At 57.7% G+C, this 23607-nt stretch overlaps 1 long non-coding RNA gene across 7 annotated transcripts; it reads left to right on the forward strand.

Moving 5' to 3' along the window:
• Window positions 1-13568: 13568 nt before the first annotated feature.
• Window positions 13569-19634, forward strand: LOC110349606 (uncharacterized). 7 transcript variants are annotated; one of them, XR_015440241.1, is made up of 9 exons: window positions 13569-13640; window positions 14133-14529; window positions 14636-14762; window positions 16553-16696; window positions 16963-17169; window positions 17315-18175; window positions 18827-18950; window positions 19126-19268; window positions 19400-19634. It is a non-coding gene; the product is annotated as an uncharacterized LOC110349606 (long non-coding RNA). The 7 variants fall into 7 exon arrangements; XR_015440244.1 differs by lacking the exons at window positions 13569-13640; window positions 14133-14529; window positions 14636-14762 and adding an exon at window positions 15968-16224 and having other exon boundaries at window positions 17315-17368; window positions 17887-18175; XR_015440243.1 differs by lacking the exons at window positions 13569-13640; window positions 14133-14529; window positions 14636-14762 and adding an exon at window positions 15968-16224 and having other exon boundaries at window positions 16963-17153; window positions 17315-17368; window positions 17887-18175.
• Window positions 19635-23607: the final 3973 nt, after the last annotated feature.

Consider the following 23607-nt stretch of genomic DNA (forward strand, 5'->3'; position numbering starts at 1 on the left):
TGGAGGCTTAAACAGCTCTGCCTTGGGGACCCAGGTCCACCTACACACGGGCTGGCCCTGGCAGTAATTTGGCTGTGAAAATTGGTGCCACAGGGACAGCTGAGAGCTGGCGAGGCCGGTGCCCCTGGGGGTCAGCATCTGCCAGTCCCCATTAAGATATGCAAAGCGGAGACACCGGGCAGCCTGTGCCCTCTCCACCTGCTGTAATTGGTGTCAACTCTGATTGCCATAATTGCTGCTGTCTGGGGAGGTGGCACCCAGGGTGGGAAGGAGCCACAATTCACCCCTAGGGCTTCCCGGACTCAGGGCTGTCTGCCTACTGCTCCCGGGCTCTGTGGGTTCCCCTCGTCCCTCCCTTTCCCTGACTTCCAGGGAGGAATGAGAGGAGCAGCAGGTCCAGCCCCTCCCCAGCAACATGGAATCTTAGGGAGCCTCTGGCTTGGGCCTGAGGGTTTCCCATCCCACACTTCCTAGCCCATCACGGTCAGCGTCAGGATCAAGGTCACCTCCTCAGCCTTCATCTCTGCTGGCCTCACCACAGCCCGAGTTTTATTAACTCCCCCTGTACAGATAAGAAAGGAAGGGGTGGAGGGGCACATGCTCCCTGCCACGTCCCTGTAACAGAAGAGCCAGGCAGAGCTCCAAGCCCATGCCAGGGCCCTGAGTGGGTGCTGGAGACCAGGGAGGCAGGGCCAGAGCGAGATGCTGAATTCGGGCTGGACTGCAGGGACTGCACCGTGCGTGAAAGGGCAGCTAGCAGCACTCCTGACCTCCAGCCACTGGACACCAGGGCCACATTCAGGCACGCCTCTTCCAGGTAGTGATACCCAAAAATACCCTCAGGAATTCCCACGGGGGGGGGGGGCAGCCACCTGCAGGGAGTAGCCCTGTCACACTGTGTCCCTGTGGGAGCCAGATGTCCAAGGCCTGGAGAGCGAGCTGGGTCCGACACTGTCAAAGAGAAATGTCCACATCACCTGCCATGAATAAGAAAAATGCTAAGCCAGCTGTGGCAGTGCATACCTGTAATCCCAGCACTCAGGAGGCTGAGGCAGGAGGATCACTGAGAGTTCGAGACCAGCCTGAATTTACACAGGGAGAGCCTGTGTCTAAAAAGAAGAATCCAGCTGAGCTGCACATTGGCGCATCCCAGTGACTTGCCCCGAAGGGAAGAGTGTGCCCTACCCAATACACGGTCCACGTGAAGAACTCTTGGGAATCAACACCCAGAACACGGGAGGCACAAGGCCAAGTTCAGTTCAGGAGCAAGTCCTCGATCCTGAAGCTGGCTCTGTTAGCCATGCATCAACTTCTGTCCATTGGGTTCCAAACAGTGTCACACAATAATCACTAAATTGCCCAGGTTGGGGTTGAGCTTGCAATCCTCCTGCTTCAGCCTACCAGAGTGCTGGGATTATAGGTGAAGGTCACCATCCCACCTTCTTTTGCCCTTTTGTATACTGCAGTCTTTTATTGAATTATCTATTGAGATGATTACACAGAGTTGAGTAAAAGAACCATTTCACTGTCTCTCTCTTTTCTAACCACCGTTATTATTTAGTTGTTATTTATTACTGTGGTAATCATTTGGGGGCTATATTTTGTTTTGTGTTTTTGTTTTGTTTTGCTTTGTTTTTCCATGTTTCACATTTATTAAAGGCAGAAAAAAACAGGCTCTGAAGAGGCAGTTTGGGCCGAGTAAAAGTAGGAAAAAGGGAGAGGAAAAGTAAACTCTACAGTGTAGGTTGGGGTACTGTGAAGAGACACCATGGCTTTTTTTGCTTGGTTTTTGTTTTTGTTTTAGTTTGTTTTGAGACAGGGTCTCACTATGTAGTTCGGGCTGGCCTTGAACTTACTATGTAGCGGGGACTAGCCTCAAATTTGTGACAATCCTCCTGCCTCAGCCTCCTGTGTGCTGGGATTACAGATGTGTACCTCCACACCTGGCCCATTTCAGGGCTGTTAAAAATGACTCCCTGGGGCCGGAGATTTAGCTCAGTGGTTTCGCCGCCTGCTGCACAAGTGCAAGGACCCGAGTTTGATCCCGGTACCAAAAAAAAAAAGTGACTCCCTGGAGGTGGCCACACATTCGGTGCCTGCTGGTACAGACAGGGAATGCAGTCTAGAATGCCCTAGAGCCCGCCACTGCCAAGGCCTTGTGGCTGCTCACTAGGCCTGGCCCCTTCCTCCCCTGGGGTGGCCGGACCACCCAGTGGGCGTCGTGGGCCTGTGCTTCCCTCCCCACCACCCTGCCCAGGCCCCTTCACTCCTAGGGCCCTTCCTCAGCAGCCCTGTCTGCCCCCACTCCTCTTTTCCCTGTCCAGCTGCAGCTGTGACTGCCCAGGAGCCACGGTGACCACAGTGAGTCCCGCTGGAACAGAGGCCACAGCCCTCAGCAGGATCTGGGATCTCATCTTGGTCAGCACTTCTGCATACTGGGGAAACTGAGGCCCAAAGGGAAGTAGCACCCTCTCCCCCAAGGTCCCGAGCTAGTTCGGGGTCAGGGAGGGCTAGGACTCAGCTTTCCTGGCCTCTGAGCCATGGCTTTCCATGACCCCACAAGACAAGCTAATCAAGGTGGGTGGGGGGGCACCACTAGGCCCCCCTGTGACTCTGAGCAGTCAGTGCTGGTCTCTGCACTAAGGAAGCGATGGGTGGCATCTCTAAAATGTCAGCCACTCAGCAAACACATACTGACCCCTACTATATGCCTGGCCTTGTGCTAGATCCTGTGGCTGCAGAAGTCAGGGTTGCTGCCTTCAAAAGAAAACAAGCCAGGCTTACTGGCATGGTGGTGCATGTCTATAATCCCAGCACTCTGGGGGGCTGAGACAGGAGGATTGCAAGTTCAAGCCCACTCTGGGCAACTTAGCAAGACCCTGTCTCAAAATGAAAGATAATAAAAGACCTAGGGATGCAGCTCAGTGCAAAGGCCCTGAGTTCAATCCTCAGTACTGGAGGGAAAAGATCTCCTGCAGCAAGCAGGCTGGGGGCCTCGGAGGGTGTCCGTGGGGAGGCAGTGCGTGAGACAGAAGGGACTAATTGCTGGCTGCTGCAGGAAGGGTGAAGAGGAACCGGCGCCTCTTGGAGCCTGTGCGGACCTTCACAACAGGCCTGGACTTCCGGGCACCTGGTTGTGCTCCGTCCCCTTCCTAAGGCCTGGGGACCAGCACTTGAGTCACTTCCTGCCCACCCCCAGCTCAGTGCAGTCGGACCTGAGCTCAAAGGCCTCTCCTATCCACCCTCTCCTCCTCCCCTGTGCTTCCTTCCCTTGCTCATCTCTTCTCTGCTCTGCCTTGTTCTCTCTCTCTCTCTCTCTCTCTCTCTCTCTCTCTCTCTCTCTCTCTCTCTCTCTCTCTCTCTCATCATTCCCCAGGGTACACTTTTTGCAAGGCCAGGTAGGAGACAGAATTCTCCTGAGCTGGGTTCTGGGGACTGGCAGCCATGGGTGCCGAGCTCTCCCTGAGGAGCTGAGATTCCAATCAAAGGCCTGGGCCCGGAGCTGAGCAGGGGTGACCCGAATTCGAGGCCTCTGCTCCTCTTTTCCAGGAAACAGCAATTCTGGGGCCCTTGGAGGGAGCAATCTCTGCTCTCAGCCCCGTGAGTCCTACTTCTAGGATGCCCCTCCTCCCGCGAGTTGCTGCTCCCGTTTTACCAGCACGGGATCCATTAATAGCATCAATTTTATTTGCTCCAGCCAGGCTCCCGCCCCGCTCCCTGGGGGCCCCCCATCCAGAATGTCAGGCTTTGCTTCTTTCCCTTCTGGAGCACACGGACTCCCTCCCCTGGGCACCGGGGGAGTTGGCAGGATAATAACCTTCGAGAGGAAAAACTCTTCTCCCTGCCTTCTAATCTTCAGCCTCACCAAATTAGAAAAGGCATTAGAAACCCACGGGTAGACTGCCCCGGGATGGGATGTCACACCATTAACCCCAGCTGCCTCCTGGGGGTTGGATGTCTCAGCCCCTCAGGCCCTTCCCAGCCCCTGCTCCAGGAAGACATGGGATCCACCCAGCCTGAACCGTCCTCCTCCTCCCCAGCCCCACACGTGCCCTTGTCTGTTGCCTAGATTCCTAGAATAGCCAGTGAGCCCTCAGCTCCCATCTAAACCCTGAGGCCCCAGAAGGGGATTTCCATCCCCATTCCTGGTTTAGGAACGAGCTCAACTGATTCTTCGCTATCGCAGCAAGGACTGGTAGAGCCCCTGCCTGCCTGCGCTGGCCTTCACTGGGCATGGGGATCGGCAGTGAGCAGAACAGACAAGTGCCACCTCGCAAGCCACCTCTTTCGGAAGGCCGGCCCTCCTCCCTGAGGCTGGAGCCCTTGTCTGGCCCTGCACTCCCTGAGTTCCCACTGCAGCAGGGATCTCATCTGGTCCAGCTCTATGTCTCCAGCACTAAGCTCAGGGCAGGACACATTGAGGCATCTGAGCTGGATGGCCATGGCCAACGCCAAGTGCTAAACCTGCTGTGGTCAGTCCTAGTGTACGGAGGAAACCGAGCCCCAGAAGCTACAGGACATCCAACATTTCCAACCGGCAGAGCTCTTAATGGTCAGGTATGATGGTGCACACCTGTAAGCCCTGCACTCTGTAAGACTGAGGCAGGAAGGCTACAAATTCAAGCTCCCATGCCCCAAAACAGAAAGCCCTCCCTCCTCTCATGCACATCTGTCCCTGCCACTGTGACCTCCTTCTCAAGCATCTCTGTTTCCTCCATGAAGACCCAGCATGCAGGCAGCTCCAGCCCCTGGATGGCCTCTCACTGAACCCAGGCCACGCTGCCTGCCCTCAGCCTGGAAGCAAAACCAGCATCTCCAGTGGCCTGCCTGGGAGTCCTTGCAGGCCACGTTCTGCCAGCACCACCCCTGCAGAGAACCTTCCTGGTCCCACAGCAATGTTGGGACTGAGATCTGGAATGTCCCTCCAAGTGTCAGGTACTCAGAGGCGGGCCTGTTGGTGACTGCATCATGGGTTCATTAGGGGCTCCTCCATGACGAGTTCATGGCTGACTTCCTGTTGGGAGGTGGGGCCTGGTTGGAGGTGGGTCACTGAGGACATCACCTGAAAGGGTGGACCCTTGCCCCCAACTTCTCCCCCTCTCTCTGCTTCCTGGCCACCATTGGGTGAGCACTGTTCAGCATACAAGCCTTGTCCGGGTGGTGACAGAGACTCTGCCTGACACCGACTGTGAAGATTTGCGTCTGCAGTTTGCAGTCAGAGGTCAAGTTTGACAGTAGGAAGCAGCCCAGAGACTGAGTCCAGCCCCTTGAAGCACACAACTAGGCCAGGGCTCTGAGAAGGTGTGGACTCAGTCTGGGCCACACAGTCAGGCACAGCACAGCCAGAGCTGACTTCTGCCCAACACTGCCTCAGCATTTACTAAGGCCCTTCCCTACACTTCAAAGACCGGGCCAGGCTGTACCAAACTGGATGTCACCAGGGGTGGCACAGATCTGTTCCTGACTCAGAGGTATTTATATTACTCAGTTTTTGGTTACTGGGACAAAATACCCAATACCCAAAACTTACAGGAGGAGATGTTTCTTTGGCTCATGGTTTCCAAGGGTTCAGTCCATGGTTGGCCAGCACCTTCCAGGTCACCTCCTCAGACCATTTCACAGATGCAGAAACTGAGGCTGCTTCCTTGGGGCACCATATGAATATTTGCAGGGAGGGGCAGGTGAGTCTGACTCCAAAGGACACCCCTGCCCAGAGCACAGCGCTGCCTGTCTCTGCTTCTCCAGGCCACACGTGCCTGGCCCTGTGTCCTAAACCCCACAGTATGTAGGGCACCCAAGTGGCCTGAGGGGGCAGAGAGGGTATGGGCACTCATGTTGCTCATACTGTAACTGTATCTGCATAGATCACGCACTGTGGAGAGCCATGTCGGTGAGTATGAATGTGTGTGTGTGTGCGCGCACGTGTGCGTGTGAGTGAGAGAGGGAGAGAGAGACTCACAAACGTACAAGTGAGTCGAGGGCCTGGGAAACCAGAGGGACAGAAGAGAAAGGCCAGAAGGATGGAGTTCGTAAGCAGAATAACAAGGGTGACGATAATAACAATAACAAAAACACGGAGAACACAAAACTTGCCTTTCTTTTTTTTCCAAGCCGAATGTGAGCCAGAGCAGGGCTGCAGGGATTAATCTCTTAAAAAATAAGTGCGGTGCAGGAGACAGGCAGTGATTAAGGCTTTAACTGATCAGCCCGCATCTGACAGTGAACCAGCTATTATCTTAACGGAATCAAACGAACATTCAAAGCCCGCTCAGCCCCAAACATGAAAGGAGATGTCAGTGGCTGGCAGCTGGCAGCCGCAGGGGGAGTCGGAGGGGAGCGGCATGGGGAGGGGGCGAGGGGTGTCAGGACGCAGAGAAGGGAGAGGAAGATGGGGGGGGGCTGCTGGGGTCTGCAGAGGCTCAGCTGCCCCACTTACACACCCACGTGCATACACACACACACACGCATGCATACACACACACGGGTGTGCATGCATATGGTGCCCCAGGCCCCACTCCCCTGCTCAGAAACCTTCCATGGCTCCCATTTCCCAAAAAAGATGGGATGGGTGCTGGCAGAGGCCAGAGGACAGGGCTGCCTCTGCCCCAGTGGGAAGCTTACTACCTGGGGGCCAGGGCAGCCCACCCCTTTCTTTCCACTGTGGCCCAAAGGATGCAGCGAAAACTCAGCAAATGGCCCTTACATGAATAAAAGAAAAAAGAAAAAGGTAAAGAACCAAGATGGAGAAAAGAGAGAAAATGCTTTCGCTGGGCATTTAGACCACGTTTCCATTTTTCCTCCCAACTGCCCAGTGGTGACTTTCACTGTGCCCTTTGCCACAGCAGAGCTGAGGTGACACTGCAGGTGCCACTGCATGGAACAGCAGGGGCTGGGATTTGAACACAGGCCTCTCAGAGTCCAGACAGGGAGTGGGAGAGCAGAGGCAGAGGAAACCTGCAAGAGGGAGGGCAGCGGAGGAGAGCACAGGGCTCGCACCATCTTGCTCCCTGCTTCTCCACAGGAAGCAAAGGTGTCCCCTGCCCACCCACTCTTCCCCAGCAGGGGCTCTGGCCAGGGGATTCAGGGACCCACTGCCCTCAGCTCTAAACCCTGGGCCCGGCGTGGTAAGTGCTGGGTAAGGAGGGACAGGGTGTCCCTCAAAGAAAGACACACAGTCCTCCCTCCTCATCTGGGCCAGACACTCACAGTTTTACACACACAAGTGCAAATACACTCTCTCAAAGACAGACACAGTCTCACATACACGGTTCCTCTGTCTCACACACATGCCCACAGACACTCTCTCGAGCACACAAAGTCAGTGCCAGGGCTCTCTGTCACTGTCTGCCAACCTGGCCCTGCAGCCTGGTTTGGGCCAGAACCAAGTTTCCAGAGCTGCTCCTGTTGGTTGGGGGACCCCTGACAGGGTCCAGTCCACCCCGGGCAAGATGGGGCAGCCCTAAGCTTCCCAGCTGTCTCCCATGGCACTCCAGGAGGAGGGAGAGGGTGCCAGGGTGGAAGCCACCTGCCAGGCTCAGCAAGAGGAGGGCCAGGAGGCAGGGGCCCTGCAGCCCAGGCCATCCCCTGGCTCACAGCCCCTATACCTCCTCTGTCTCAAAGACACCACCTGAGACAGCCCCATGGCCCCTCCTGGTGAAAGACAGTCACCTGCTCCCTTCAGCCTGTGAGGCCCAAGTCCAAGCTGCTCCAGGTTGGGCTCCGGCTCTCTGCCTCGGCTCCTGCTGCTCCCCCAGAGCCACCCCTGCCCCCTGCAAAGCTGCTGTCACCCTGGGCCTGAGCAGGACTTGCATGACTTCCTGCCTTGCACTGCTGTCACTGGCACCATCCGTCCAGGGGCCTCTGCCCACCCCACCCCCAGGCCTTCTCTCTAGGGACAGAGAGGTTCTCTCCGCTGGGCGCCGACAGTGTGCCCAGCATGCTCTGGTCACTTTGTAGGCAATCAGACACTTACTCCTCACTTCTGTCTGATGAGCTATACTTCACAGGAAGGAAACTGAGCCACAAGAGGCTAAGCAACTTACCAAGGCCACAGGGGCACATCCAGGCCGTGGCTGCATGAGATCTGACAACAGAGCTCAGACCCAGAAGTGAGGCTCTAACCATTAGGCCATGATGTCCTTCAAGGGCCCTCTCCTTCCTCAAAGCTTTCACTGCCTCCAGCCTCACCTCCACTCCCTGTCCCTCAACTTCCTTTAGTCCTTGTCACCTGCCCTCCTCATGCACTCCTTCATTACGAAAGCCCTTGAATTAGCATTTTGATTTCTCTCTGTGTGTTAATTTTATCTCATGACCTAGATTATTTATTACCAGGGGTATAGGCTGTGTTGCTATGAGTCACCCCCACCACCCCCAGGCCCCATTTCTAGCACAGTGCTGGGCATGTGAGTTAGAAATAAAGCATGCAACGGCTAATGTGGGCGTGCTTCCTATGCACTAGACACCATGCTTCCCTTAGGCTGGTGTCTTCATTCCTCAGAAATGAAAACTGAAGGGAAAACAAATAGATTGAGTCATTTTTGTGTTCAAGGTCACAGGCTGTGGCAGCTTAAAAATGACTACAAATTATGTCATTGATACACTGGGAGATGGAGTTTATTTCCCTTCTCCTTTAGTCTTTAATGGGTTGAATGCTAGAGACAGGAACCTGCACGCTTCTGAGCCTGAGCATTAAGAAGGCCTGGAAGCTCCACTGGAGCCTCTGGGGGGCTCCAAGCTGCTATAGAAGAGTCTGGTTGGCAGCAAGAAAGCCCACACGGACGCGGAGCCCTCTGGCTGCCTGGCATCTGTGCCAGCCCTGCAAATGGCTCCAGCCCAGCCCCATCTGGCTGCAGCTGTGGAGCAGCCACAAGAAGAACCACCCAGCTGAGCCCAGCCAGCTGCCACCCAGGAGAGACACCACCACACTGACTGCCAGCCTCTGTGTGCCAGGATAGTTCTCACACAGTGGCAGAAAACTAAAACCAGTATGTCCTGTGATTGCTGCCATTTTTCCAAGAGGAGATGGAGAGCTACAGAGGTTCTGTCATGGACTTGCTCGTGATCACACAGCTCTGTGCATGGGCAGTGGGAGCCAAGGTCAGGCCCAGGCCTGCAATGCTCAGATCTTAGGGAAAGTGAGTTGTTGCCATTTACATCCTCAGTTAGTGATGAAGGCACAAGGTCCTTATGAGCTGAGCAGCTGATCCTCCATGCCCAGAACTTCAGTGTCCCATCCTGCTGTGCACCATGGAGGGGACAGGTGGGCAACTATTTCCCAGTATGCACCAGGAGTCTAGGGCAGGGGACTGCACCAGGTGGAGTCTGTACACCACCTCCCTCTATCGATCTGATTTCTCACTGGGACTTCTATGTTCTGGTTTGAAAACCACAGGTCAGGTAAAGTCTCAGGCTCCTACCAGCCCGGACACACCAGGATTCCATGGACAGATGGCTCATCTCTGGGTGAGCCCCGTTGGGGACACAGAGGGGAGGAATCTACAATACAGAGCTACCTGCAATGCAGAGCATGCCCGAGGCTGGCAGGAGCAGGGACCTAGAGATGGCTGCAGGGACAACAGGGCTTGGAGGGGGGTGGCCTCGTGGACAGGAAGCTGGGGAGGAAGCTGCTACCACTGTCTCACATGCTCTGAACATGGGTTCCAGGGCCACTTCTGCCCTGGACTAGGGGTGGACCTGTGACACTACAGAAGGTGCGTTAAAAAAAATATGGTGGGTTTTTTTTCTTTTTCTTTTTTCTGTAAAAGACACATTGAGTGTCTTTAGTTGTGCTGTCCTGGCTGCCTCGATGTCCCGAGTTTATTCATAATGTTTTCTTTCCATGGTTATTTTTACTTTGGGGAAGAGCTGGAAGTCACATGGTGCCAGATCCGGTGACTGAGGTAGGTGAGGACACAGTGTCATGTTTTCCTGAGCTGCCTTTCTGCTGCTCGGCAACAGAATTTACTGATTTTTGGTAAGTCTTGAAAAGACACTCACAAAAGAGGACTTCCAGAACTGATTCAGAAAGTGCCAAGAATGATGAGATGAATGTGTTCAAAGCAAAGGGAAGGATCTGAGGGAAATTTATGGCAATGTGTCTTTTACTGTAATAAATTATTTTTATTTAAACACACTGTTTTGTTTGAGACAGGAGGATTTCACTTTGTAGTTCAGGCTGGCCTTGAACTCACTATGTAGCCCAGGCTGGCCTCAAACTCACAGTGATCCTCCTGCCTCAGCCTCCCTGGTGCTGGGATTACAGCCGTGTGCCACCATGATGGGCAACACACCATAATTTTTTTTTATCAGTCCTCTACGTCTCAGCATTCTTGTACACAAAACAGAAATTGTGTCACAGTGACCTTGTAAGACTGGCATGGGACACAGAAGGTCATTAGGGCATAGCGTGACCCAGTGCCTGGCACTCAGTGACACCAGACAAGTGATGTCTGTGGAAGCTCTCAAGTGACATGGGTTGGCAGAAGCCCCAGGAGCCGAAGCCAGGAGGTTCAGAATCATGTCTTCCACATGTGCCCAGGTAGAGGCACATGTGGCCCATGAACCTAGGGAAGGCAGCTAGGAGGAGGAGGGCAAAGCCCAGGATAGCTGGACCTTGGGCTGTCACACAGCACCATACTAGGGACACATGGCAGGAACCCAGCTCCAGCCAGGCCTCCCTGGAGACAGAAGGGACACCTGGCTGCAGGGGAGATGGCTCGGGCTGGGAAGAACTCACCTCACCACCTGGGAAGTGTCAAGAGTTTGCTGGGAAGACTGGGCCCTGAGGACGCTGAGATCAGCCCCGGGAGGTATGGTGACCTGTCACACTAAGATGTGCCAGGACAGAGCCAGCCCCGTGGCTGGTGACATCCCCAGTGTGCAGCACCAGTGCAGGAAGGACGTGACAGCTTGAGGAGAGAGGATCCGGGTCCATGCATGATGTGGGACAGAGCTCTCAGGCTACAGAGGTCTGTGTGGCTTCTCAGAGAAGCCACGGTCTCCGTGGGCCATGACATGCCATGGTTTAGATCTAAATCATCCCCCAAATGTCTCACATCCAGAGGTGGACCCTGGTTGGAAAGGGTAGGTCCCCAGGAACATGACCTGGAAGGGTGTGTCCTTGTTCCCTGCCCCTCCCTTCTCTGCTTCCTGGCTGCTGTGGATGAGCAGCTGTCCCCCACCAGTCCCTTCCTGCCTTGGAGCTAGTGGACCATGGACTGAACCCTCTGAAAACCGTGAGCCAAAATAAACTGCTCTTTCTTTTAAATTGTGAGTGTTGAGTATTTTGTCTCAGTGACCAAAAAGCTGGGTGTGCAGGGATCAGGGAAGACATTCAGAGGGAGGAATCTGGAGAGACGGGGGGGGGGGGGGGGGGGGGCAGGAGGCGGGGTACTGGGCAGGAGGTGGGGTTGGGGCCTGGGAGCCACACTCCTTGTGAGGGGGTAGAGAAGTGTAAGAATCCCAGCTCCATCCCTCCCCCAGGCAGACAACTCAGGGCCTCAACGGGGCTCACAGGTGCCTCTCTCCAGGCCGCGTCCACTCTGATGGCCCTGCCAGCAACCCCAGCATCCCTGGTCCCCAGGGTCAGCCCATTACAGGTGAGATTTATCCTGGGCAGGTGTGTTCCAAGGCAGTATATTATCCAGGATTATGAACTGTAACAGGATAATCTCTCTAATGTAATTCAAGCTCTCGACATGGCTTATGGCTCCTTAATGTACCTCACACTGAAGAATTACAGGAACATTCTCCCTCCAGCTCCCATGTCCCCTCTCTATCTCCTTGTCAACCCCTAAGTGATTTAGGCAATCCCCTGCAGCCAGATCTGGGCGTTCAGTCATAATTCAATGCAGCTTGGTAAACACGATGGGCAAACAGCTCTCCCTGCCTGCTCTGCTCCTATGAAATCCTCTCTCCTCCTCCCCCAAACCCAACCACAAGGCACAGGCTGGGTGGGGACAACCTAAGACCCTCAGGACCCTGCAACTTGTCCCAAGATACCCCTGGGCACCATGGTTTGAGCCACAAGGTTTGCCCTTGAGGTCCCCCACCCCATCATGAACTTCCCCAGGCTTCATTCCCCAGAGCCACAGAACAATCTCAGAGCCAGAGGGATTTTAGGGTCCCAAGACCCAAGTGCTCTAGTCTGTGAATCAGCTGGGTAAACCACATGCAGTGCAGACAGAAGGTGCCTTCCTCATTCTCAGTCCTGTTTATTAAGCACTTACTATGCACCTGGCATTTTCTTAAGTAGTTCATGTGGCAGGGTCTCGCAGTAGACACTGGAGCTGGAGCCCATGGGCTCCTCCCGCAATCCAGGGCCTCCCTCACCTCCTGGGCACCCTGCCACTGTACCAAGGGAGTGGCCCCAGGTCCCTTCCTGCCTCCTAGATAGCACTGGTACATTTTCCCAGGGGCCCTAGAGCTCACGGGGGTGAACAGAAACCTGGCAGAGAGGAGACCACATAGATGCCCCTCAGCTCAAGCCGGGGAGCCCCTTGCCCTGCTCTCTCCCGCCTCACTGCTATGCACCCTCACCTCACCTCCTCCAAACGTAACCACAGAGCCAGGGCCAGGCTGCATGTCCAAGGCAGGCTAACGAGATCACCACAGAAGAGCAAGTGATCTCAGGCTGGGAAGAGCTCCCCTGAAACCAGCTCTGTAAACATAAGTCTTAGCTGGGTGTGATGGCGAACACCTGTAATCCCAGCTCTTGGGAGGCTGAGGCAGGAAGCTCTTGGTGAATGTGAGGCCAGCCTGGGCTACATAAAGAGCTCAAATCCAGCCTGAACTACATAGCAAGACCCTGTCTCCAACAAAAACCCATCAGGCAGTTTCTGGGTTGGCAACGCTATCTAGTGAGTGCCTTCTATATCCACTGCATTGGTCTTTCCCTAATTCTTCCTGAGCTTGGGCAAGTTCCTTGGTGATTTGGTGTCTCACTTCAAATATAGTGCTCCATATGTGCAACTGCACAAACACACACACACACACGCACACACGTGCACCCCTCTGGCCAAGCTGCTCATCTCAGGTCTCTGTAACATTCAGTGATGGCTCCATTCTCTGCAGTGAGCTCTCTGGTCTCTGGCTCCAAATGTATCTGGTCTGAGGCAGAGTCTCTGCCATCAGGAATCCTCGCCCCAGGAGAGGACGCTGTGTGGACAGACATCCTCAGGGCCACGCTGCTGCACGCACAGGGAATCTGCACCAGTTGTTCACCAGCCTGCAGAAATGCAAGTGAGACCTGAGTCCTGCAGCAAGCACCAGCAGGGCCAGGTGTAGACCCCTGAGTTGTGATCCACCCCTGACTCCCTCTCCCTGAACCTCAGTTCCCTTGTCTATAACACGGGGTGGGGAGGAGGTTCTGGCCCCTTCCAGCCTGGAATTCTCTCTGAGGATTCCCTTCCTTTCCCATTCACCTACTCCTCTCCCAAGCCTCAATCCTCCTCTTCTGGCCGTTCCTGCTTCCCTTTTCTGGTCCACAACCATCTCTCTCCCTCAGGAAGCCCTGAGACCTGTTAGTCCGGGCAGTGCCACGAGGGGGAGCCCTCACTGGGCTGTGGGAACAGGAAGGAAGCCAGATTGGGAAGGCTCCCATCGGCCCCTCTAAAACCAGGAGACCAGGACTGAAACAGAAGGTCGGGTGCCTGGGGAGCCCTGGCTTCGTATGTTACCTCCAATCCCTGGGTCGGACACTTTGGAGTGTCTGGTGGGGCTGTCTCATACGATGCTCTAATTCATGAGGCATGCAGGGTGGGATTGTCTGTCTTCTACAGTTGAGAGAACTGAAGCTCATATATGGTCACACAGCCAGCCCAGAGCAGGCCTGCTGATGGCCAAGTCCCCTAACTACTGGCCCTGGCCTTACACTTCATGTCCTGGGGCTTCACCCAGGCTGGGCACACCAGGGACCTTAAAGACACTTCCTGGATTGATGCCTGGGTGGATGGGTGGATGGATGGATGGGTGGGTGGATGGATGGATGGATGGATGGATGGATGGATGGATGGATGGGCGGGCCCCAGGGAGGTCACAGTTTCCCTGGGGTGAGCCTCTCTGCTTTGGGCTGGTCCCCGGGGCACACAGCCAAGCGACACCTCTGCTCCACTCTGCCTTCCCTCTACCCTCAGGCCACGACCTCCATTTCTTACCAAGGCCTGGGCCTTCGAGACAAACTCGGTTCCTTCAACAGCTATCTTCTGAGTGCCTGACTGAGAGAGGAGCTGCTCTGGGGCCTGAGACTTTTCTTGCAGTCCCTGTCCTCTTAGCCCCTGCAACACGGGAGGGGAGACAGATGAGGAAGTAAATGCTGCTGGGAGACAGAGCAGCAAGGGAGGTCCTGCGATATTGGGGGGGCAGGGTGAGGAGTAGCAGATTCTGGACATTTTGAAGACAAAATAAACAAGATTTGCTGCGGCATTTGGGTGAGTGCTGGGAGAAAGAGAAGCGTGGACAACAACCCCAGAGTTTCTTCCAGAGCCTGAGGGGAAGATACAGTTCCCCTTTTCTGAGAGGAACAGGACGCAGGTACAGGTCCTGCGAGGGGAGGGGAGACTTGCAGGGTGAGGGGTTTGTTTGAGAGGCCCCCTAAATATTCAGGTGCAAGCAGAAAAATGGGTTTCCGGGTGTGCAGGGCAAGAGAGATTCATGGGAGAGCTAAGAGGACAAACCCAGTCTCTCCGGACTGGACTGCCTTCTTTCCCCGGGTTGGAGAAGTTAAACACTGCGCTCAAAAGCTAAGGCGCCAGAGAGGAAATACGGTAACCCTGCGCCGGCCGGGAGCCGGGCTGGGGGAGGTGGCCGGAGGGGGACGGGCTATCTGGGACCCCGGGGCGAGGCCCAGGGGCCCCTGCTGTCCTGCGCGCGCGCACAGGGAGGGGGCTGCCCAGATGAGGGGCGGACCGAGGTCTGGGTTTCTTCTCCAGGCCGGTCTTGACTGGCTTCCTTGAGCCACCGTCAGATATTTACTTAACCTTGCAGTTCAGCCTCCCGGGGGCCTGCGGGAGGTATGGAGGCCGGGCAGGGAGGGCTGGCCGGGCAGAGGGCACAGGGAGGTTTTTCCCCCCAAGACACAGGCGCGTGGGCCCAGCCCGGGTCCCCAGACCTCCGGGCGCAGCGGTCCCTGGGGTTCCTGGAGTCAGTGTGAGAATCGTGCAGCCTTTGAAAAAAGTCTGCCCCCCTCGATTGAAGAGCGAAGTCGAGGGCAGGGGTCACCGGTGAGCCCCGGGCAGTGTCAATCTCCCAGTCTCTGGGGTCCCGAACTCCCTGGCCACCAAATGAGCACCCGAGGCCCCTTGGTGCCAGAGGAGGCGGGGACTTCGGCTCTGTGCCAAGCCACCATATTTACCAGCCTGTGCCTGGGCTCGCGCTTCACCCCTCCGAGCCTCAGTTTTCTGTCTGTCTTGTGGCTCGACAAATAATTTTTTTTAAAAAAGCTACAGCTGCCAACTGACGCGTGCCAGGGAGCCGGGCACCATCCGGTGCGCCTCGTGTCCCCCCACTCCCGGCCCGGTGAACCCGCCAATTCCAGCTGGTGGATAGGGGTCGAGGAAGGTCGCAGGGGAGGCCAGAAGGGACCCCCCCACCACTCCTAGGCGGTGGCGCCCGGTCGGGCCCAGGGTCAGCGAGGGGGGACTGGGGAGGTTGCCGGCACGGAAGTCCCTGCTCGGAGGCCCCTTCCCTCCCCTGCCGGGCCCTGGGGCAGGTGAAGAGGGGACCGGGCTCCGCTCCAGGTGGCGCGGCGCTCGGGGGCGGGGAAAGGCCCGCAACAATAGCACTTTTATTTGGGATGTGGGGGGGCGGGGGGGGCCGGGGGAGGGGCCAGCTGGGCATCTGGCGGCTCACACCTGCCTCGGCTTAACCCGGCGCGCGCGGGCCGGGCTGGGGCCCCAGGGCGGGGCGGGGGGGGGGGGTCCTAGGGCTCCGGGGGTCCCGAGGCGTGGGGGGTCTGAGGGTCCGGGGTGAGGATGTGCGGGTCCCGGGCTGGACAGTGGCCCGTGGCCGTGCGCCCTGAGCGCGGGCGCGGGCGCGGGCGGGACAGGGCGGGCGACGCAGGCGTTCTGGTCAGCGACGCGGCCTCCCCGCCGCCCTCGGGCTGTGACGTTCCGGGAAGCCGGCCTTCCGGAGGCGGCGCAGCGGTGCCAAGGGCGCAGGGAGCGGCCAGGCGCAGCAGGCGGCCGCGCGGCGGGGTGCCCGGCCAGGCGCTTCCAGGCGGCGCTGCAGGTGAGCGCGACCCGCGGGCCCCGGCCTCGCTGGCGCCCCCTGCCGGCCGGGCGAAGGGATGGCTTGGCCCACGCTGCACCTGCCTGAGCCTCGACTCACGCGCGATCCGCGAGGGCCCTGCAGCACAATCAGAGCTTGTTTGTGGGCGGAGGAGCCACGCCGGGTGCTGCAGCCCTGCGCCAGCCCACTCATCCCATAAAATATTTGTGTTTTAAAATTCCATTAATTGGCTATGTAGCTGCTTTTTCCGAGCCCCGTGCCAAGCGCAGTAAAATCACAGTCCGGCTGGAGTTATTTTCATCATGCAAATTCCCATTTCTGTAAACAGGGTTAAAGCCCAGAAAGGGCCGGGCTGAACGTGTCCTCAGACTGGGAGGTGTCAGACTCCGATCCTCTCATTGCCCCCGCAAGTATATCCGGAGGATTCCTCCAATCGCTCTCTCCTGGAAGACCACTCCCAGCACCCTACTAGGTAAAATCCCCCATTTCCTTCACTTTCTCCTCTCTCCCCATCTGAACAACTTGCATCATTAAATCACTCTCGTGTATCATTACATCGAGGCACAAAATGAGGCCCAGGAAGAGGCCTGAGGTGCTGGGTATGTTCCTGTGGGAGCCCAGTTACCTGCCACCCGGCCACCAGACCCCTGAGGGCTTGGGGAGGCGGAGGCTGGAGCCACAGGCAGCCAGGGCTGCAGGAGGAGGCACACTAACCCAGAATGCTCTCCTCCCTCCCAGCATCCCCACTTCCAGCCCCTGCCTGGAGAGGAAGATGAGGGGGTCCCTGCTGGGACCTTGCCAGCCCCTGTACCAGACATGGGAGCCTTTGCCCTGCTCTGCCCAGACAGCCTCTGTGGGCTCAGGGAGCCAAAGCAGGGATCCACTCACAAGGATTCAGCAGAGCCCAGATTCTGAAGCTGGAAGGAGAGGTTGGGACTTGAAAGAGTAAATACTGTTATCCTGTATGATAGTTACTGTTTTGCCATATTGCATCGGGGGCCTACTATGTGCCAGACACTGCTTTTTAATTTTGCTCATTTAATTCCTACAGGCCTAGGAGGTGCGTACTAATATTGTACCCACTTTTCAGATGGAGACATTGAGGCTCCAGGAGAGGAAGCCACTGCCCCAGGAGCCTAGATCTGTTGGTTCTTTGCCTCTGCATCACCTAGTTTCAAATGACCCAAGCCACCTCCTGCCTCCTGGCCCTTAGGCATCTTCCCCTCCCCTGCTTCAGACCCTGGACCCTTCAGCCGCAGAGCCCAGGGGTCCCTGTCCCTGTCCCTGTCCTGGGACACCACGCTCAGATACCCTGGGTGGCTAAAGGAAGCAGGGCTTGGGGCTTTCTGCAGGAACAGCCATCACACCCCAGAGCTTTCCTAGAGTGGTCGTAGGCTGAGTAGTACCTCCTCCACACCCACCCAAACACACACACCCAAACAGGCTGCAGGGTGTGGTTTGATAAAAGGAAGACATGGCTCAAGGTTCCAGGCTCCTGCTGGTTTTTCAAGGCAATGAGCTGCCCCTCCCTATGAGTATGCCAGCGCAAGCTCATGACCCTGTCCAGCCACAGTGCCCCAGGGGTCCCTGCAGCCACCTTGCTTCTTGCCCAGAACTCAATTCCAGCCTTCGAGGGACTCAGAGAGCGGGGATGTTTCTCAGGGATCTCCCAGTGGAAATGCTGTCAGCAGCGGCCATCAGTGGATGAGGCTCCCCTCCCCCGGGGCTTCCTACTTCAGACTCAGACTCCCATGTGGCAGAGGAGGGGGGTCCCCTCCCCACTGCACAGTGAGCCACACCGGGCCATGGACTTGAGGTTCAAGCCCCTTCCCACCCATCCCCTGCTTGACTGACACCCTTCTGCCTGGAGCATCATGGGAATTAAGGAGTAGGCCACTGCCCTGCCCCTCAGAGAAGAGAGGGGATCCGAAGAGGAGCTAAGGGCTCCCCGGTATGGCCATCTCTGGCCCAGGGGATCTGGGGAAGGTGTGGGTGTGGAGAGTTAGCGGAAGGCACAGTAACTCTGGTTGGTGTGACCCCAAGCGTGATAGTGGGTTTGGGGGCGTGGCTGGCCCTATGAGCTCATGGCCTCAGAGGACAGAGACGGCCCCTCCCCTCCAGCTCCAGGGAGGGTGGGATGGGGTGCAGCTTCCTGTCAAGGACAGACATGGTCTGAGAGGACCCCAGTCCCTGCCTGGAAGCAAACACTGGTCAGACAGATACAAGGGACATTTAGACAACAAAGCCAGCCATGCTACCATGAGGACCCGGCCCTCAGCCCTCACCGAGGACAAACCATGTGGTCATGGCCACCAGAGAGGAGTGAGGGGTAGGGGGACCTGAGCAGGGAAGGCGCCCAGGTGAAGGCGGGCTTTGCGTAACGGGCAGAAGCTTTAGCAGGTGGGCAGGGGCAGGCATAGTGTTCCGGGTGGGGCACAGCACTGCAGCCCCCCGGAACAGTCAGGTCTGAGGCAGGTCTGGGACAGGAGGGCTCGTGCTGGGAGATGGGGGAGATGGGAGGTGGGCCCGGGCCCTCCCTGCCGGAGGGCATGCCCTTGGTCCCCAGGGTCTGAGGCTGCCCTGCTCTCTGTACTTTTTTTAGAGGAAAGGTGGGGGAACTCCATCTCCAAACTTGGCATGGTCTCAGCGTTGTCGGAGGACTTTTGAGGGAAGGAGGAGGAGGAGAAGGACGACGACGACGACGACAACGACGACGACAACGCAGGGTGTGTGCTGCGCGTGGCCCTTGCCTCTGCCCTGCCACTGGCTCCTGTTGCAGTGCCTGGTCTCCCCGCCTGCCTCTCCCATCCCTACCCGCAGCCCCATCCTGCCCATCTGCGAGGAGCTGTCCCATATGTGTGTCCCCTCCACCCGATCCCATTCTCCTTCCCTGTTGGTCAGGGCCCAGGTGCTCCTGCTGCCCCAAGGAGCCCGGCGGCAGGAGGCATGGACGTGGGGGCTGTCGGGCTGGCCCGAGTGCTCTGGCGAGCAGGCCTCGGGGTGGGAAGACTTCTCGCTGCTGCCCCTGAGAGGGCCCCGTCTTGGTGAGTGCAGCCTGGAGATGAAGCTGAGGACAGAGGCCACACTGCACCCCAGCCCAGCCCTGCCCTGCACTGCACCCCTCACACCTTGCCCTCCTTGACATCCGCCTCTTTGGGGAACCCTCCCTGGCCAGGTTCCCACCAGAAGACCCCCAAGGCCAGGCCTCAGGCCTCCCCTTCAAGACTGACAGTCTCCCAGGGCCTGTGACAGCCAAGCCCCACGACGCTGTGGCCTCTCATTGCCCACAACTGCACCAAGAGTTCAGCTCTCAGAGGTGGCCAGGTGCCCCCTGCTAGGGGGCCCTCCCACGGCCCTAGTGCCCGGAACAGTCCCTTTCTCCAAAATAAATATTTTTGTTAGACCAGCAACAGCTGTGGCACTTTCTGCAGTCCCCAAAGAGAAGACAGGCACAACCCCAGGCACCCTCAGATGCCTTAGTTCAGTTCATCTTCACAGCAGCCTGAAAGGTTGAGCATCTGTCAGGTTCTGTAGACGAGGAGGTGCAGTTCAGGGAACTGAAGGCACCTGGCAAAGTGGCCGAGCAAAGATTGGATCTCAGCCTGGAATCCAAGGCCCAGGTCCCTTGTCTGGGAGCCCATGCCGGGGTCATTCTGGAGGCAGCTTGAAGACAGGACAGGAGACGAGAGGCAGATGACTTGTAAGACTGTGGTTTTTCATCTGGGGCCCTTTTCTGTTTTGTTTTGTTGAGCCAGGGTCTCGCTATGTAGCCCAGGCTGGCCTCAAACTTGCAGTGATCCTCCTGCCTCAGCCTCCTGAGTGGTAAATTATAAGCCCTGGGAAAGGCAGGAAATGAGGCATCTCCTGGGCACAATGTGTGCAGTGCAGGAGGTGCTCTGGACAGACTCAGCACCCTGCGTGGGGCAGCACACCTGACCCCCCAGAAGGTGCTGTGGGTCACTTGGTCCCAGCTGATCCTTACCCAGTCACCTGGGCTCCTCAAGGCTGCAGCCCAGGGTCCCCTGCTCCTGCCAAACTCCTCGCCCTCCCCGCCACTGTCCCCACACACATCTGCAGCCTGTGCTCCAGCCAGCCGCTCACCAACCAGCAGGGAATAAACCACTCCAGGGCTCCAAGGGGCAGAAAAGAGATTTTTCCCCTGGAGAAGCCGAGCCCCAGGGAGGCTGGGATTCCAGTCGGAGCATCTGGGTTACAGGGTCCGTGTGTGCTACCTGAGCAGTACTGGGTACTGCAAGCAGGGTGCCGGCCTCCAACCCCACTGTCTACCCATCTGACCCTGCAGCCTGGGGGGCGTCGAGGCGGCATGGAGCATGATGTGGGGATGACCCTGGGCCGAGAGCTTGGTGAGGACGTGTGACCACTCCAAATTTTGGGGGCCTCTGAATCCTTCCCTGGCCTGCTACACAGCTGTTCCCTGGGACAGGGAAGGGGGTACCCACTCCACACCCACACCCTCGCCCCCATTCTGACTAGGAATGGTGCACTAGGGCTGAGGCCTGGGGGTCTCCGGGTGGCCCCCACACACGGGCAAAGGGGGCTCATCCTGGGGAGCTGGTTCCATCCATCGGTGGGAGAGAAGGGGCCAGGGCAGCCCCAAGTGAAGGAGGACAGCAGGGCAGGGGGTGCAGCCTGTCGGGGCCATGGGCGGATGGTTCCCACAACATCTAGAGCCCAGGCCCCTCCCTCTGTCCACTCCCCCACTCCACCCTGCCCAGCCAGGGAGGGCAACAGGAAGTGGACCCCTTTACAAGCTGGCTGTCGGCAGCCCGCTAGCCCGCAGCCTCCCCTCTGGGCCTGGAGGGTGGGACAGCAAGAGGGAAGGGTGGGAGGTGGCCCTGGCCCCTCACATCAAGTAGCACGGTCAGGCTGGTGGCCAGCACACCCACCCCACAAAGCTCACCCTGTGCCCGCTCCCTCCAAGGACCGCAGGCTTGGGGAGGCCTGGTCACCTCCCAGCCCGACTGCTCTTCACTGTGTGGCCTTGAGCAAGTTGCTTAACCTGTGGGAACCTAACTTTCCCAGCCCCTAAGAATCACTGCCTCAGGTACGACACTGACAGGACTCATCTGCGTGCGCCCCTGCAGGCTTCCAGGAGGAGGCGGCGGGAAGGGCTTGGCCGGCAGGGGTCGCTGTGACCTGGGGCTGGGCCGGTCCTGGCTGTCCCGCCCAAGGGGACAAGTTGCCCTGTCCTCCAGGTGGCCACCTTCTGCACAGATGCCCCGCCCTCCAGCCCCTGCCGAGACCCCCCAGGCACGAGCCCCTGCACCTCGGAGGGCCGCCTCATTCCTGGGCGCACAGCAGTCCCCTCCGGGGCGGGACTCGAAGGCCTGCGACCTGCAGGACGACCTGCAGGGGGCAGGGATCTGCATGCTGCCCAGGAAGGCTTTTGCTCGGGCCTGCTGGAGGCCTTCCTGACTCGGCCTACTAGATGCAGCCCCTCTCCCCCTCAGCACCTGCCTGGCCTGGGGATGCCTCCCTGCCCAGGGAGGAAGCAATCACAAAACCCTGGAGAGCTAGAGGCCTGGGAGAGGGCTGAGGACACTTAAGAGGAGCCGATCAATCGGTGTGCTGGTGCAGTTGGGTAATCCCAGACAGATGGGAGGCTGAGACAGGAGGATCACAAGTTCAAGCCCACGTTGGGCAGCTGACCCAGACCCTGTGTCAAAACTGACAGGTTGCAGTTTTAATTAGGGCCTCACCAGTGACGACGGGGTCACAACTTCAGGAGGTGAGGCAGGGAGCCGCCTCAGCTAACAGCCCTCTTGGCAGGAGTACAGGGGTCACCCCGGGGTTAGGGTTAGATTGGAAGGGCCAGATCTGAGCCACCCCAGTTCTCCCTGGGAGGAAAGGGGAGGAGGGGAGACCCTGAAGGGGGAGTCTTTTTACCCTGTGCCTCTCTTGGCCCCATAAGATCTCCCCATCAAAGCAAAAGCCACCACTTCTCTTGGGAAGCCAGGGGAGTCTTCAAGAACTTTGTCACCTCCCACCCCCATTTGTTTGCTAATAAGAAGCCTGGGGGGGGGGGCGGTGTCAGCTCTCTTGTCGCCCAGCCCCCTCCCCTGCCGGCGCCCTCTCCCGCTCTCCCCAGAGTGAGGCAGTTAATTGGAGCGCCTTGAAAGTGTGCGTTAACACACAGCGAGCCGAGGAGACGGCTTGGCAGTGAAATATCATTATCACTTCCTGAGCTCCAGCCAAAATCCCCTTGCGGTCAAAACACAATTCTTTAAACTAAACAATTAGAGATTTGTGCTAGTGTGGCTGCCGTGAAGATCAGGCTGTGCGGTGGGCCCTGCCAGTGGCAGAAGTTAGCAACCTGCTCCTGCTCCCAGCCAGGTGACAGGCCAGCCACCCAGGCCCAGCTGCCCAAGCTGCCTGCTGCTGTCCTCAAACCAGCTGCAGGTTCAAGACCCCAGAGGGGAGAAGAAGGAAAAAGCAAAACCCAGGGAGTCAGGAAGCTGGGTGTGGCAGTGCAGACCTGTGATCCCAGGACTTTGGAAGGCTGAGGCAGGAGGGTCGCACGTTTGAGCCCAGCCTGTACAGTTTATCCACTCATGGAGATCCTGTCTCAACAATTATGGGCTGGTGGTGCAGCTCAGTGCAGAAGCCCTGGGTTCGATTCCAGTAGAAAAACAATAACAAAACCAGGCATGCCCAAGCCCACCCCAACCAACCCTCCTACCCTTTTTCAGGGGCTGGGGCTGGGGTTCAACATCTATTTATGGGGCCCTGGATTCTGCTGTGCCAGCCCTCTGTCCCCCGCCCTACTCACCCAGCATCAAAAGCCTGGACCTGGCATAGGAATCCCCGGGCGCCACGCTGCCCCTCCTGGCTGGGCTGTCGCCAGCCTATCTGGGACTCCAGGGGGTTGAACAGGGCACTGAAGGCCCCAGGTGAACGCCCCAGGTGAAGGCCCCAGGTGAAGGTCCCCTGGCGCCTGGAGCACAGTGCTGCCCGCTCTGTCTCCTGCGCTCCTGGACCCAGGCTCTCGCCAGTGCCCTCAGCTTTCCCTGCAGGCAGATTGTGCCCAGTGTGGAGCCCAAGGTGTGGGGCCTCACTTCCATCTCACCAGACCTCACAGAAGCTCACAGGCCAAGGTCTAGGTTCGAACACCGCCATGGCGAGCTCAGTGCATCCTGGGCCTCCAATCAGAGTCGCAGTGTGGAAGCCTCTGCTCCCAGGCATGTGCCCAGCTGGGGTCTGGGACGAAGACCCTCGAGTCCACGCCTGCTGCACCTGGAAATGCTGCTCTTGGGCCAGGCATCTCAGCTTCCTAGGCTGATAGGAGGGTTAAATGAGTTAATACAGGAAAGCACGCCTGTAATCCCAGCACTCGGGAGGCTGAGGCAGGGGGATCAGTGTGAG

The sequence above is a fragment of the Heterocephalus glaber genome, unplaced genomic scaffold (assembly GCF_053883595.1).
Source record: "Heterocephalus glaber isolate CG9 unplaced genomic scaffold, H.glaber_assembly_v1.0 deba00001497, whole genome shotgun sequence".
Taxonomy (NCBI): Eukaryota; Metazoa; Chordata; class Mammalia; order Rodentia; family Bathyergidae; genus Heterocephalus; species Heterocephalus glaber.